Raw genomic sequence first — 15,687 nt, 5'->3', positions numbered from 1 at the left:
TATATTTTCACAGCACAATTCTTTCCAAGCCTTTTCCCCGTTGTCTTGCCTGTTGTCAATCGAGAAATGCTCACACCTTCAACCTGGTGACATTTATCTGCACAAACAAGAGGAGAGGGTCTCTCCACTCGTTCCCATTGTCTGACACGACCGAACTGGGAGCCGTAGCACAGCTCTGACGGAAAGCCGGCGTACGAAGTGCCGAAGGATTGGCCGGCGACAGTCACATGACAGATGCTAGGCAACATGAACTATTGGCTTTCTGGGTTGCTGGCAGCTCGGAAGGTGTCGCGAGTTGTCCGCCTATGTAGGTGAAGGAATCCCGGTTTATTCTCAGCAGTCTGGGAAAGCTCTGGGCGGCATTTCAGCGGAGGTAAGCCAAATAGTCCAGTCATGAAAATATCCTTAAGGATCTCTCTCTCTCTCTCTCTCTCTCTCGCACATGCGTGCACACACGCACCACTATCTTTGAAGCCTGTTGCCCGTGAATCTCTCCGGCAAATCTCCGCTTATAACACTCCAAATGTAGCGCGGTCTACAGCGGACAGCAACTCATTTATTCGGCGGTGCCCTTCGGATTGATAGAATTGATGGCATTTTACTGACCGGATGCAGGTTTTCTTACAGATTTCAATATCAGATTGACTATGCAGTGTATTGGAAATAGTAGTCAGGATAGAGAAGATTGACTTCTCCTCCTCTCAAGAAATGGCTACTATTCCAATATTACAGTACACTATAATATTTATTTATATGGAGGTGGGGTAGAGGTAGAGGTGAAAATTTATCTGGGAATAGATGTTTGTGACAGGTACATAGTTAAGTAAGGAAGGGATTTTTCAGTACTAGTTCATGGATTAGTATTATTTGCTCCCTAGTGTTTCTTATATGCTTAACATGCTACAATAGGAAACACATATTGTATCTGGAGCATCATTCATTCTTCCCAGAAATGATACCATATGATCATTGTCATTTGCACAAGTGTTTCTATGACTGATTTCAAAGTTATCTGGAATGTGTAGATACTAAGCTAATTATGGTAAGCTTAGTCTGCCATAGTTAAGCTTTCAAGGATTCTTTAGACGCCAAGAATTCTATTGGAAATTTTTAGGATTCAATAACTCAGGGATTTTGTAATCCTGTTAAGCAGTAGAGACCTTACTTCAGTGGTGAAATGTAAAATTTGTTACTACCAGTTCTGTGGGTGTGGCTTGATGGGGGGGGTTAATGTGACGGTGGGCATGGCCAACTTTTTTAAAAAAAACTTAAAAGCATTTTTTCTACAACCTTAAGAGGTTGCAGAAAAAAATGCTTTTAAAAATAAAAAGTCGCACAGCTCAGCTGGGCATGGGGGGGGCAGGGATTTTTGCTACCGGTTCTCCGAACCACTCGCCGCCATCACTACCGGATTGGGCAATCAGGTCCGAACCGGGAGCATTTCACCCCTGCCTTACTTCACATTTGTATATTAAAGTTTTGAGCTATAGGCCAGATACCAAGAATATATAGTTTGTTTCAAGAGAAGAGAGAATAAATAAATAAATAAATAAAAAGATTACTGAAGAAAATCCTATTAATTTATTACAATCAAATTCATAAATCATAAAGCAGTTAAAGGTGTGACATTAAAATATGTTTTAATGCAATACTAAATTAAATTAAGTTAAATTAATACAATTATTCTCTCTCCCCCCCTCTCTCTCTTAGAAGCCTCCCCTATCCTATCTCCTGCTTGCTGCTGTGAAAGTAAAACTGAAATTGAAACTCTTCTCCTCTGCTTGTGTTTTGCATTTGAAACATATTTCTTTTCAGGTGTGGAGGGGGAGTAGAACTCCTTAGTATCGGAGCATGTTAATAATAATATAGGAAACACTAATGCTCTGATGGTCATTTTGAAAAATCCTTTCTTAGTAAGCACCTAGAAGCCAAGAGGAACATATGTGGCAAATTTCAAGTTTGTAGGATTTATAATTCTGTAGATTTTGTGATGATGCGTGAGTGGTATTTCGCTTTTATATATGTATGTATGTATGTATGTATGTATGTATGTATGTATGTGTGTCAGGGTATGTAGATTTAATAGCTGTAAGCTAATGAGAGGTTGTAAGCAGAGGCAACCGGAAGCTGATGCAGTGGGAATGAGGCAACAGGGTTATTGCCACTTTAAGAAGCTGGGTAAGAAGCTGCCTATATAAGGGAAGCCATTGAGCCACCCTGAGTCTCCGGAGAGGGGTGGCATATAAATTTAATAAATAAATAAATTAGTGGGCATTTCCCTTCTCCTCATGTTCTCTCACATTGTGTCTCTCATTGCTCGCCTTGTGTCAGCAGCTGTATGATAAGGTATTTACCACATATAAGTCTATATATATATTTAGCTGTAGATAAAACCGCTGTTAATTATCTAAAGGCTCTGTGTGCTGTGTTTTGCTACTGGGTTTATCTCATAATACTAGTCATGTTGGCTAAATTCTGACTCTCTCTCTCCCTCTCTCTCTCCCTCTCTCTCTCTCTCTCTCTCTCTCTCTCTCTCTCTATATATATATATATATATATATATATATATATATATGTAGGTCTTTGGTTATTCGGGTTTTCTCCCGCGTAGAATTGGAAGTGTCTTGGCGACATTTTGACGAAGTCTCATTCGTCATCTTCAGGCTGGTGTTTTCGGCTTTGTGCTTCTAGGAGCAATGTGTGATCGCAGCTGTTTCTTCCTTTAACTGCCAGTGGGGGTGTGAACTGATTGGGTGGGAGCTTGGCTGTGTTCCCATACAAACACCCGCGAAAACCTATATAAAGCCAAACAACAGCAACACAGCTCACCAGCTGAAATCCCCCTGCAACTCAGACTAACCCGAGCACAACCAAGCCCCCACCTAAACAGAACACCCCCCCATCCAATCAGAGCACAGCCAAACCCCCAACCAATCAGAACACACCTCCACCCAACCAGAACACAGCCTTACACAGCCACAAAAAGCCCAAAAACCCAACTTACACACAAAATTCCACATACAGCTTTGTGAGATTTTGTGTGTTTGTGTAGTTAGAGTGAAACACTACAGAAACACACTAAATCTCAGAAAGCTGCACAAATATTATTTTATTTTATTTTATTTTTATTTTTATATGAAAGCTAAATTTAAAACTTCCTAAACTTTAAATGGCTAGGTCTAAAAAAGAACAACTAAAAAAAACCCCAATTAACTATTTTTTTTTAAAGATCCCAAAGGGGAAAAAAAATTACCCAATAGAACAGGGGTCTCCAACCTTGGCAACTTTAAGACTTGTAGACTTCAACTCCCAGAATTCCTCAGCCAGCTTTGTTTTGTTGCAGGCAGGGAGTTGCTTGCTGATGGAATGGATTCAGGCAAGCGAAGCAAGGCAAGCAGCTAAGGCAGTGGTTCTCAACCTTCCTAATGCCACGACCCTTTAATACAGTTCCTCATGTTGTGGTGACCCCCAACGATAAAGTTATTCCTAAAACCATCAAAAATATGTGTTTTCCGATGGTCTTGGGCCAGGGGTCCCCAACCTTTTGGACCTCAGGGACCACCAACTTCATAATTTTAAATTTCGCGGACCACTAATACGAATCCAGTGCGCCACTTGCTGTAGCACCTGGATTCCCAGTACGGGATGGGGTCCTTCAGGCATTCTCCTTCTTCTCTGTCTCTCTCTCTCTGTCTCCCACTCTTTCTCTCTCATTCTCTCTCTCTCTCTCTCCCTCTCCCCCCCCCTCTCTCTCTCTCTCTCTCTCTCTCTCTCTCATTTTCGCTTTCTCTCTCTCTCTCCCTCTCTTTCTTTCTCTCCCACTCTTTCTCATTCTCTTTTTCTCTCCCCCCTCTCTCCCCCTCTCTCATTCTCTTTCTCTCTCCCCCTCTCTTTCTCATTCTTTCTTTCCCCCACTCTTTCTCTTTCTCTCCCCCTCTCTCTCATCCTCTTTCTCCCCCCTCTTTCTCTCTCTCTTTCTCACATTCTCTCTTTCTCTCTTTCTCTCTCCCCCTCTATCTCTCTCCCCCCACTCACTCTCATTCTCTCTTTCTCTCTGTCCCCCTTTCTCTCTCCCCCCCACTCTTTCTCCCTTTCTCTTTCTCTCTCCCCCTCTTTCTTTTTCTCTCTCTCCCACTCTTTCTCTCTCATTCTCTCTTTCTCTCCCCCTCTTTCTCTCTCTCTCCCCACTCTCTCCCTCTCATTCTGATTCTCTCATTCTGATTCTCTTTCATTTTCTCTCTTTCTCTCTCATTCTCTCTCTGATTCTTTGATTCTCTTTCATTCTTTGTCTCTTTCTCTCTCTGTCTCATTCTGATTCTCTCTCTTTCTCTCTCTCTCTCATCTCATGGGCCAGCCAGTGTCTTGGGGCTGAGAGGAAGTCAAGCATCTCCCTGAGAAACTGAGGGCCGGAAGAAGTGTGGGAGCAAAGCATTACTTGAACTTGTGTGGCATGAGCATTCGCCTTGGTATATTTGCGCCAGCCGATGGCCAAGGCAGCCCTCATCTCTCTGCTGAAAGTGCAGCATCAGGATTCTGCCTTGGTATATTTGCGGCGCAAGGCAGCCCTCATCTCCTGATGCTTGGGACTCGGAGCAGTAAATGGTGACTGGTCCGGGGAGCAGCTGGATTTTGCTGTCCATTGCAGACGCCAGATCAGCCCCCTGCAAGATCTCATCTTTCGAGGAGCGCTCCCTGAAGTGGCACTGGAAACTTTGGTCGGGCTCCTCGAGAGACGAGAGTATGCAGGGGGCCGATCTGGCATCCGGATTAGAGAGCAAAATCCAGCTGCTCTCCGGATCAGACGCCATTTACCACTCTGAGTCCCAGGCAGCAGGAGAGGAGGGCTGCCTTGCGCCACTGGCTGGCATAAATATACTAAGGCGGAATGCTGTTGCCGTACAAATGAAAGTAGTGCTTCACTCCAACAGCTTCCAGCCATCGCAAACTCCGCTTCTTCCCGCTTCTGCCACCCCCTCCCCCACCGCCACAACAGCACCATTCATTCCGGATGGCGAGGGCTGCGCTCATTTTTCTGTAATCCACCACCTGCAAAACCCCTGTGAAAGGGTTGTTTGACCCCCAACCACTGAGCTAAGGTAAGCAAGCTGGAGGGGGAAAATTTTTTCCCTTCTCCATGGCTCTGGCGATCCCAGCTGAGTTGCCTGATTAGCAGATTGTCAGAGCTTGGATCGCCAGAGCCATTTAAGACTCGTCAGAGCCTTTCGGGCTGGTCTGCCTGGTTACAGGAGAACGACACCCGGCGTATAAGACGACCCCCGACTTTTGAGAAGATTTTCATGTGTTAAAAAGTCGTTTTATATGCTGGAAAATACGGTAATTCTATAAGGTGCTGTAGGGCTTCATAGAACCAGTCAATTTCATCCTCTTCAGCATCAATGGTTGGGGCATAGATTTGGATTACTGTGATACTGAATGGTTTGCCTTGGATTTGAACTGAGATTATTCTGTCATTTTGGGGATTATATCTCAGTATTGCTTTTCCTATTCTTTTATTGATTATGAAGGCTATTCCATTTCTTCTGAGGGATTCTTGCCTGCAGTAGTATGCCTGATGGTCATCTGAATTAAATTCACCCATTCCTGTCCGTTTTAGTTTGCTGATTCCTAAGATGTCAATATTCAGTCTTGTCATCTTTTGTTTGACCATGTCCACCTTGCCTTGATTCATGGATCTTACATTCCAGGTTCCTATGCAGAAAAAATCTTTACAGCATCAGACTTTCCTTTCACCACCAGATGCATCCACAGCTGAGCATCCTTTTGGTTTTGGTCCAGTCCCTTCACTCTTTCTGGCGCTATTAGTACTAGCCCTCTGCTCTTCCCCAGTAGCATATTGGACACCTTCCGACCTGAGGGGCTCATCTTCCGGCGTCATATCTTTTTTTCTTTTGGTACTGTCCATGGGGTTTTCATGGCAAAGATACTGGAGTGGGTTGCTATTTCCTTCTCCAGGGGATCATGTTTTGTCAGAACTTTCTGCTATGACCTGCCCATCTTGGGTGTCCCTGTACGGCATAGCTTCATTGAGCTATGCAAGCCCCTTTGCCATGACAAGGCAGTAATCCATGAAGGGGAGTACATACCCTCTAGAGTCATTTTACAGCTTTCTGTATCGGCATACGTATTTTGCTTTTATAGTTCTCTATTCTATCATATCCATTTACTATTCAATAGTAGTATAATAACATTACATATAAATATTAACACACATAGTAGTATTCATTGTTCTTATCTATCGATTTATATTCATTTATATTTACATCTCTTTGTTCAATGTTATTCAATTATTCCAATTTAAGGTTCATCAGTACTAAGTTAAACATTTCCTGTTTTGGTTTCTTTTTCTTTTCTTTTCTTTTTTGCTATTTACAGTATTATAATGTTGGTAGATGATTTATAAAACAAACAAAATAAGATCTTGTTTCTTGTTAGAATCTGACTTAGAATTGGTTACAAATGTAAAGTTGATAACTGATTAAAGAGTTAAACATGAAGTTTGACAAGCTATTACCACTTAAGGAAAGGAAAAGGGGAAGGGTTTTTAAATATTTCTCTTGTATTTGAGCTTCATCCATTGTAGAATTCTTTAATATTTTTTTTAATTGAAATTTATTATAATACAATACAGTACAATCAGTCAGACAGTGTTATTTTTCTACACAGGTTAGATTGATTCTTTTACTTTTCATCGTAATATAGCGTCATTTACATATGCATTTTAAGATTTGTATTAACTTTTATCTATTCTTTATTCTATTATCAATCCACCTGTACCAGTCATTCCATACCGTATAATATTCTGAGTCCTCTTTCTCATTTAATACTAACGTTAATTAGTTCATTTTGGCACATTCTAGAACCTTCTGAATAATATGTTCCTCTGGTGGTGTGTCCTTTCCTTTCCAATATTGGGCGTAAGATATTCATGCTGCAATGAGTATATGTATGATTAGATATCTTTCCCCCCCCCCCAATATTTCGTCTTTAGTATTCCCAGGAGAAATGTTTCAGATATCAATTTGATTTTTTCATTGGTTGATTCTTGTAGCCAATTTTGAATTTTTCTCCAATACCTCATCACTTCGGGACAGGTCCACCACATGTGAAAGAAGGTAACTTGGTGACATCCACATTTCCAACATTTGGGGCTTACATTTGGATAGATTTTTGCTAATCTCGCGGGCCCTAGGTGCCATCTGTATAGCATTTTATATTGATTTTCTTTGTATGTTGCCGCTTTTGTTAATTTATAGTTACTATTCCAAATCATCTCCCATTCGTCCAAATTTATATTATGTCCAGTATTTTTGGCCCATGCTATCATTGGCTCTTTTACTACCTCTTCCGCCCTATTGAATTCTAATAAATAATTACATAATCTAGATAGTACTTTTTTTTCTGGGCCTATTAATAATTTGTCTAATCTATTTGTTTCTATCTCAATGCCAAATTCTTCCTTATCTTCCTCATAGTCATTTTGTCCATTTCTGCACATTCATGAATTTTCCTAATTACTACTTCGTCTGAGGGTATATTATTTTGTTTCCAGTTTTGTACGAATATGATTCTTGCTGCGGTAAGTATGTATAGTGTTTTTTTATTTATTTTTTTAAAACAAACTTTATTAAGTATAAAAAGATAAAATATCACATTAACTGCATACATTATAAAATATGAAGTAAAGAAAAGTAAAAAGACAGTAAAAAAGAAGGAAAAAGAAAAAAGAAAAAAAAGAAAAAAAAGAAAAAAAAGAAAAAAACAACAACACAAAAACACACCCAATATACCAATGCAAACTACAATATATATATATAAATATACGTATGTATAGTGTAATGTATTGGAATTTTTTATTCATTTTTGAGTCCAGCATTCCTAATAAAAATATTTCCCGTTTCAAATCTGTTTTTTGCTCTGTAATTTCTTCCAGCCATTTTTGAATTTTGCACCAGTATTTCCTTGTGATGGGGCATGTCCACCACATGTGATAGAATGTTTCGGATTTGTGGTTGCATCTCCAACATTTGGGAGATAAATTTGGGTACATTTTGGCCAATCTCGCTGGGGGCAAATGCCATCTATACAACATTTTATAGAAATTTGTTTGTAGGCGACTGCTGTTGTAAGTTTATAGTTCCTTTTCCATAGTTTGTCTCATTGTTCTAATTCTATGTTGTGCCCCAAGTTCTTAGCCCAACTAATCATCATTTCTTTTACTACTTCTTCCTCCATTTTATATCTTAGTAAAAAATTGTATAATTTTGTAATCATTTCCCCCCCTGGTTCTTAATAAAATTGTATCCAATTGTTTCTCGTGTATGCTGAATTGTTCTTGGAGTGAGTTGCCATTTCCTTCTCCAGGGGATCACATTTTGTCAGAACTCTCTGCTATGATCTGTCCGTCTTGGGTGGCCCTGCATGGCATAGTTGATAGCTTCATTGAGCTGCGCAAGCCCTTTTTTTTACTTTTTACTTTTACTTTTACATTTACTTTTACTTTTACTTTTCTGACTAGCCCTTGAGCCATATTAAAGTGCAGAGTTCCAGACACAAATTATTACTAAAATCTGATAAAAATAATTTAAAATGGAATTGGAATAGAATACGATTTAAAATGAAATTGGAATAAAATACAGTTTAAAATGATAGCTTTGATTAGCCTATAGACCATATCAAAGCACAAGGTGCAAACACATATCGCCAATAAAATTTTGTACAGTTTAAAATAAGATTAGGGTAAAATAAAATAGTTATAGGATAAGATACAATATAATATAAAATATAATAAAATGACATAAAATTATATTTCGGTGTCATCCTTACAATCTACCCCAATCAGTCCCACGTATGCAGATCTCAACCGAACCATTTTGTTTAAGATTTAAGTTGTGCTGTGTTAAATGTTATTTTCAGGTTCTGGCCGCACATAAAGTAAGTTGTTTTGATATGGGAGTCCCAATGGGTCATTCGTTTGGTATATGGACCAAGGTACCTGTCTCTCACCCCCTTATACAAGCATCAGTCAAATAGGATGTGAGCCAGGTCTTCTACCTCTGCCACTCCGCAAATGCAGAGAAACCTCATTGTAGGGTATAGAATTGAATCTCCCATATCTGACCATTGTGTCAAGCTGTCCAAATCTTGCTCATGTAAATATCTCCCTAAGATGTTTTGGCAGTTGTAACTTCAAATAGCTGTCTACTTGAAAAGTATGTTTGTATTTGCTCAGCCATTTCAAGTTACCCACCTTACTAAGGATAGCTATGTCATTTTGTGCTTCTATATCCTTAATTTTTTGGGCAGCTCTTTTTTTGAATTGTTCTCCTATTACGCAAAAGACAGGAAGGTCACAGCTTCTTACAAAATTTGTTAGTTTGGTGATCCAGGAGATTTGTGATTGTAATTTTATTTGCTCTAGTAGACATATTGGGGAGAATATCAATCTCCATTTCATTGACTTTGCACCAGTACTTATATGCTCTAATTTTGGATAGTGCATGAATTGTATGAATTCCCAATTCATCTCTAACTGCTGCAGCAGATGTTCTTGGATCTACACCCAGAATACATCTCAAATGCTGGGACTCTGTTTGTTCTGGGGCTGCGGTTGAATATAGACCCCAAACCTCTGCTCCATACAAGAGCATAGGGGTAACCTTAGCTTTGTATACTTTAATTAATGGGGCTAGGGTCCCTGGGTAACTATGGTTCTTTAATTTAAGCAGTAAATTCAAATGGGTGTTTGCTCTAAGTGTACTCCGTTGATGATGGCAAGCCCAAGACCCAGTCTTGGAGAAGGTTGTGCCTAAATATACAAAGGTGTTAGTTAACCTGTTCAATTGGTTCTCTGTCTAATATCTCTGATGATGTTTTCCAAACATCATTATTTTCTATTTAGATTTACTAATGGGCTAGGGTGTTATCCTGGCAATAAGAGCTGAATCTTCTTAATAGCCTACGTAATCCTACTAGTGAATATGATAATAAAATCATATCATCCGCATAAAGAAAGCTGTTACAATAAGTATTTAGGATTTTGGCATGTGTACCATGCGTCCTTCATTAACCCTGGCAAGTCATTGATATATAAGCTAAATAGTAATGGGGCCAGGATACACCCTTGCCTTACCCCTTTATTTGTGTGAATCCTGTTGGTCAGAACCCTATTAATCCCATACCGCACCCTCAAACAGGTACTTGTGTAAAGAACTTTAATCAAAGCCAGCAGTCTAGGTTCTATTTTAAGAGATGTCAGTTTACTCCATAGTACTTGTCTGTTTACCATATCAAATGCTGCTGTAAGGTTTATAAAAGCAGCAAACGGGTCTCCTCTTATAGGCATATTTGGCAATTAGATGGTTTAAGACAAAGCAGTTATCAATAGTGGATTGGCCTTGTCTAAAACCTGCTTGTTCTTCTGTGAGGATATTGTTTTCCTCTACCCAGATTTCAATTCTGTTCAAAAGGAACCTAGCATATATTTTTGCTGCAATGTCAATCAGGCTAATAGGCCTATAATTATTAGGATACTTTTTATTTCCTTTTTTATATATGGAGACAACTATTGTCATCTTCCACCCATCTGGTATATGGCAAGTGTTATTTATAAGTATAAAAAGACCTGCCAATACTGGGCCCCACCAATTAGGAAATTTCTTGAATAATTCTGCTGGTAAAAAATCCTCACCTGGGGCTTTATTGCTCTTTAAGCTTTTAATGATGGATTGTATCTCCTTTTCCAAGAACTGGTGGCCAGAGGGCAGGAGGGGGGGGGTTTCTAGAATTTATTAGATCACTGCTTAGAGACAGTTTCTCTGCAGGTTCCGTGGAGGCAAACAAACACTTGTAATAATTCTCCCAGTCCTCAGCAGAGATTGTATGTCAAACGCAAATTTCAGTTCCTTCAAGACACTTGCTACAGAGTGCCAAAATATTACTGAGTTGTGACTTCTGGCAGCCAACTTGAGTTCTGACCAGATTGAAATGGCAATCTGGTCACTGAAAACTTTTTTTCTTTAATGTTATAATTTTTTTATATTCCCTTCTTGTGTGCAACATCTCAGCTTGTATATGAGTAGTAGGATTCCTCTGGGCAAGCCTCATGGCTGCCTTCAATTTCTTTTTCAGTTGCTGGCATTCAGGATCAACCAATGGGGTCTACCCACTTGGGCTCTTTTTATAGCAGATTTAGGTGATTCTTCAGAATATTACAGAGATTAGAGAATGCATTGAAGGCTGACATCCAGTCATAGTAGATGACTGGATTGTTCTACCCCACTTAATAGCATTCTCTGTTTTAAGGCATTCTAATATTGCCTTAGTATCAACTTTGGCCCAAATTAACCTTTTATTTTGAGTCACCTCTACCTTTTTGGTGGGCTATCTGTCAGCCATGTTATATGGTCTTAAATCTGAGCGGCCTCACAATGTCACACTTACAGGCTGATGGTCACTATTGTCGCTAAGGTGTACTGTGACCTCCGAAAAGAGGTCGGCTTTATCTCTAGTCGCACAAAAAAGATCCAGTACACTGCTTGAATTGGCCGAGTGGTATGTGTAAGGATACATGTAATTCTTATTCTTACCTCCCAGAATTTGGAGATTAACCTTAAAAATTAAGGAGACTAGGAAGCAGGCAAGCAGCATTACTTTTGCGGTCTCTCAAGAGCCACTAAAGGTGGTTATCAAAAAACTCCCCTGGGACTCCCTTCTGGGCGAGCTCATACAAAGAGGGACCCAACCTAGCGTTCAAATCTCCTTGTAATACCACTATGGACTGAGGGTACATAACAAATATATCATCTTGGATAACTTCCAAGTCCATCCAGTATTCAGAGTTATAATACTGGGATGAGTTTGGAGGGATATACACATTTACCAGTATTAATGTGAACTCTTCATATCCAAATTTAACAGCTAGGAAGTACGAATACTTATCTTCATTATATAATTTCTCCCCCTGCCATTGCAAATCTATGAATGTCCATTTTTGGAGGGATGTAGCTGAGGATTCATCTTGTGAGATGTTGTGGAAACTTCTGAGTCAAATGAAGATGGAAGCTGGATTATATCCTTAGTGTTTGTCGATTTAGGGGCACTGTATGATGAAGCCCTTTGTCTTTCAGCTGTTTCTCAGAGTCTGGGTGAGTCAGTGCAGTTACCCCACTGTCAGCCTGCGCGACACTACCTTTTTTTACTATTGAGGTAAAGGCAGATTATTGGTTAAATATATTGTCACAAGGTTGAGCGATTAAGGGTGCCAGATTAAATAGAGGCTTTGCTGTAGATTGAGTTGTTGTCAGAGCCTCTTTTAGATCATCGGTCACCAACTGGTGGTCCGTGGACTACTGGTGGTCCGCGAGAAAATTTTGGTGGTCTGCAGAAAAATTATTAGCATTTTTTGTATTGCACTAAATCAGGGGTCCTCAAAATACAGCCTCTAAGCTGGATGCATGCAATGGATATTTGTGTTGCTGCAGATTCTCCCCCTTCGAGGTCTTTTTGTGTGGGTCGGAGTGGGCAGAAATTCTGACTTGGGGTCTGCTTCAGCCTCCTGGTGTGGGGCTTTGGGCGAAGGCTGGAGAGAAGCGCCGCTGGTGGCAAAGAGCCGGAGGGCCTTGTTCCAGTGGGACTGTATCATGGCCTGGAACTGCTGACCATCTCAGCCTGGTAAGCCTCCAGGTGCCGGTACCTGGTTTTGCACTCCCACAGGTCTTCCCTCTGCTTGGAAAGCCTATGCTCGTTGTCCTCAGTGAGGTGCTTCTGCTGAGCCTCATTCTCGGTCAGATCCAATTTGAACTGAGCCAGCTGTTTGGCCAACTCTTTCTCGTGGTGGCTGCTTAGCTCCAACAACTGCTTCCTGTTGGGGCCCTAAGGAGCTTGGGTGGGGAGGTGAGGAGTGGCTGCAGGGGAGGGGCAAGTAGAGGCAGGTGAGGCACCCCTTGGCGCGAGTGACATTGAGTTGGCCACGCCCACCCAGTCACACGACCATCTAGTCACACCCACCCAGCTGGTCATTAGGCAGATCATATTAATGGTCCGTGGGATTTTAAATTATGAATTTACTGGTCCCTGAGGTCCAAAAGGTTGGTGACCCCTGTTTTAGATCATCCAATCTTTGAATAATATTAACTTGCTCAGGTTCAGGCAATGCACTGAATAGGTCAATCAGCATTTCTTCTGGCACATCCTCAGCAGTTTCTGCAGTTGTGGGTAACATAGTTTGTATATCACTCCTTTGCCTTCTCAGGATCAATTCAGCTGCAGCAGCCCCAGGCTTAGCAGCATGAGGGCTTTGCAGCCTGGATTTAAAGCAACAGTTCCCTCTTGGTGATGCTGTTTCAGGAGTGGGCATACTTTGTCTGAGCAAAAGACCCGTATTGGAAATATTGAAAAGGTGCTCAGAAAGGACTTCATTCTAAAGAGCATAAGAGAGAATTGTGGACTGCTTGAATGATAGAAGAATTCTCATACATTGTCTTCTCGTTGGCAGCCACTCTGTATGTAGTAGATCTATCAGAGTGAACTCACAGCAGAGCAGCTGGCTCAGGGACAGCCTAACAGCTTCTCTATCACTTCAATGCCCTCTATTCACTCTGTTGTCATAAATTTGCAAGTGAACCTGGTTAGTCTGCAGACTGTAGTTATATTGGTCATCTCTTAGGCCTTTACCTGATTGTTTTCTTTATGAGCGTTCACATTTTTGGAAGGAAGACAAGGGCCTTCTCTAGTTTCATTTTCTGAATTAGCCATCCCATATCTATCCATGGTTGTCCTCCCAAGTCCTTCTGCAGTATTTGGGTGGCTCCTAACAAACTTTCAGGCAGTCAACCTTATTTATGGCAGTTGATAAAAGTTCCTAGATTGAGTTTACAGTTTGAGCTGTAAGCAAACATTGTCTAGAGAGGAAATGTGTCACATTTTCCCCCTTTAAATTTATTACATCTCCCTCCTGCTCAAGGAAGGCTGCTGCTGAGTTCCAAGGAGGGGGCCCATTCTCTGAGAGAGAGGAAGAAAGTTTTACATGCTGTTTCCTTTCAAGTTTGGTTTGTAAGTCCCATTCCAATAAGTTAGATAAATCAAATTTATCTGATAAGGCAATTGCAGATAAATTACTTACTGGAACAGACTGTCTGTTTGCGGTATAACCTTCCATTCTCCAGTGAGGCTGTGGTGTCGTCCAGACATGGGTTGCTACAGTCAGATCTGCCTAGAGACTGAGTCATAGTTTTTCAGCCATGCCCCTTGCTCCTACCTCTCAGGCCCAGTTTCAACTCACTCAGCCTGAGAGAAACATCTCTTGCAGATCTGACTTTCAGACCATGTCTGTTCAATCTCACCATTAGTTTTTCAGCTATTTTTTCAGAATTCTCAAGAGGCACCGGTCTACCAGACCTTTCTTAGTCTTTCTAAGCATGCCTGTCTATCAGCAGTCATCAGGAGCATACCGGTCTACTAGCAATCATCCGGAGCATACTGGTCTACTAGCAGTCTTGGAGCATACCAGTCTACCAGCAGCCCTTTTATTGCTTCCTCCATGACTGCCATTTTAGTGCTTCACCGTGACCACCTTCTCGGCCCTCTATGCCACCAACGAGGCAGCAACAGCTCCTAGAGCTATACCACCAACTACTTTGGGCAGTTACATTCCAGCAGCAGCTCCGGAGTTTCGCCTCCCGGCCGCTGCCACCCACAGCATTTTTACCATCTATCAGCTGAAGGTTGGCCCTTTGAAGCACCGTGGCAGGCCTTTTCACTGTTTTTCGCCGCTTTACCACCACCGAGAGGATTGGAAAGCCCAGCAGCCCTCGACAACGAAGTGGCCTTGTGCACTCTACTGAAGCCTCCGCAAGTGGCCTACTGGTCTAGCCTTGCTTTGACTGCATGGTCTTCGGCGCTGGGAGCTGGCACGATCTAGGTTTACCTAGAGAAGCTGCCCCTTGAGCAGCATCCGTCGTGCTCCCGTGTGTGCTGGCTAGCCCGGTTTTTACCGGCACTGTCCCACCGTTTGGCCTGCCTCGTGGTTCCTTTGAGGCCTATCTACGCTCCAGATGCCATCTTGGTCGCAGTGAGTACAACATTCTCAAATGGCGGATCGTTCTTCAGATAGGGAGGTGGCTGGGACCTCCACTGGCAGGAAGGCATCCTGCAAACGCAAGCATATTTCTAAGGCAGAGATCAAAGATCTCGAATGGAGACTTAAGTCTTTGGAAAGGCAAGTCTCCAAAGCTGCCCTACAATTAGCTGCATGGGATGTTCGATCCCATGCCAGTAATCCATCTCCTTCCCATCAATCTCAGAGTCATGCCTCTTCTCCCGTGCCACAGGCCTGGTCCCCTTAAAGGGCAGGAGAGACTTCCACGGATCCAGCCTTGCTGATCTCTGGGGAACAGGGCCCCATTCACAACCCTTTTGATTGCCAGTTAGCTCCATCAGTGCCAGCTAACCTTGGCACCGCATCAGCCTTGGCAGCTTCAACAAGCGCCTTGACTTCAGCTATTAGACATTCTGCTGATCCTTTCAGAGACCTGCCTGAAGGTCTACAACTCCTTATTGACCAGGCCATTGCCTCTCAGATGGCGACTGTATTCCAAGGTCATCATTCAGGATCAGTGGTTTCTGAATAGTCTGCACGTGTTCAAGCCTCCACTTCAGCTAGTTTGACCG

The 15,687-nt window shown here is 41.7% G+C and overlaps 1 protein-coding gene across 1 annotated transcript in view; it reads left to right on the top strand.

Annotated features, from left to right (window-relative positions):
- Positions 1 to 232: 232 nt before the first annotated feature.
- TMEM108 (transmembrane protein 108) overlaps positions 233 to 15,687 on the top strand; it is a 456,490-nt gene continuing 441,035 nt past the window's right edge. The window contains exon 1 of the mRNA XM_060685904.2: positions 233 to 373. The gene's annotated coding sequence lies outside the window, so the exon portion shown is untranslated. The remainder of the gene's footprint in view (positions 374 to 15,687) is intronic.

The sequence above is a fragment of the Pantherophis guttatus genome, chromosome 4 (genome assembly GCF_059756535.1).
Source record: "Pantherophis guttatus breed Tessera chromosome 4, ASM5975653v1, whole genome shotgun sequence".
Taxonomy (NCBI): Eukaryota; Metazoa; Chordata; class Lepidosauria; order Squamata; family Colubridae; genus Pantherophis; species Pantherophis guttatus.
This window is presented reverse-complemented; position numbering and strand designations above follow the sequence as displayed.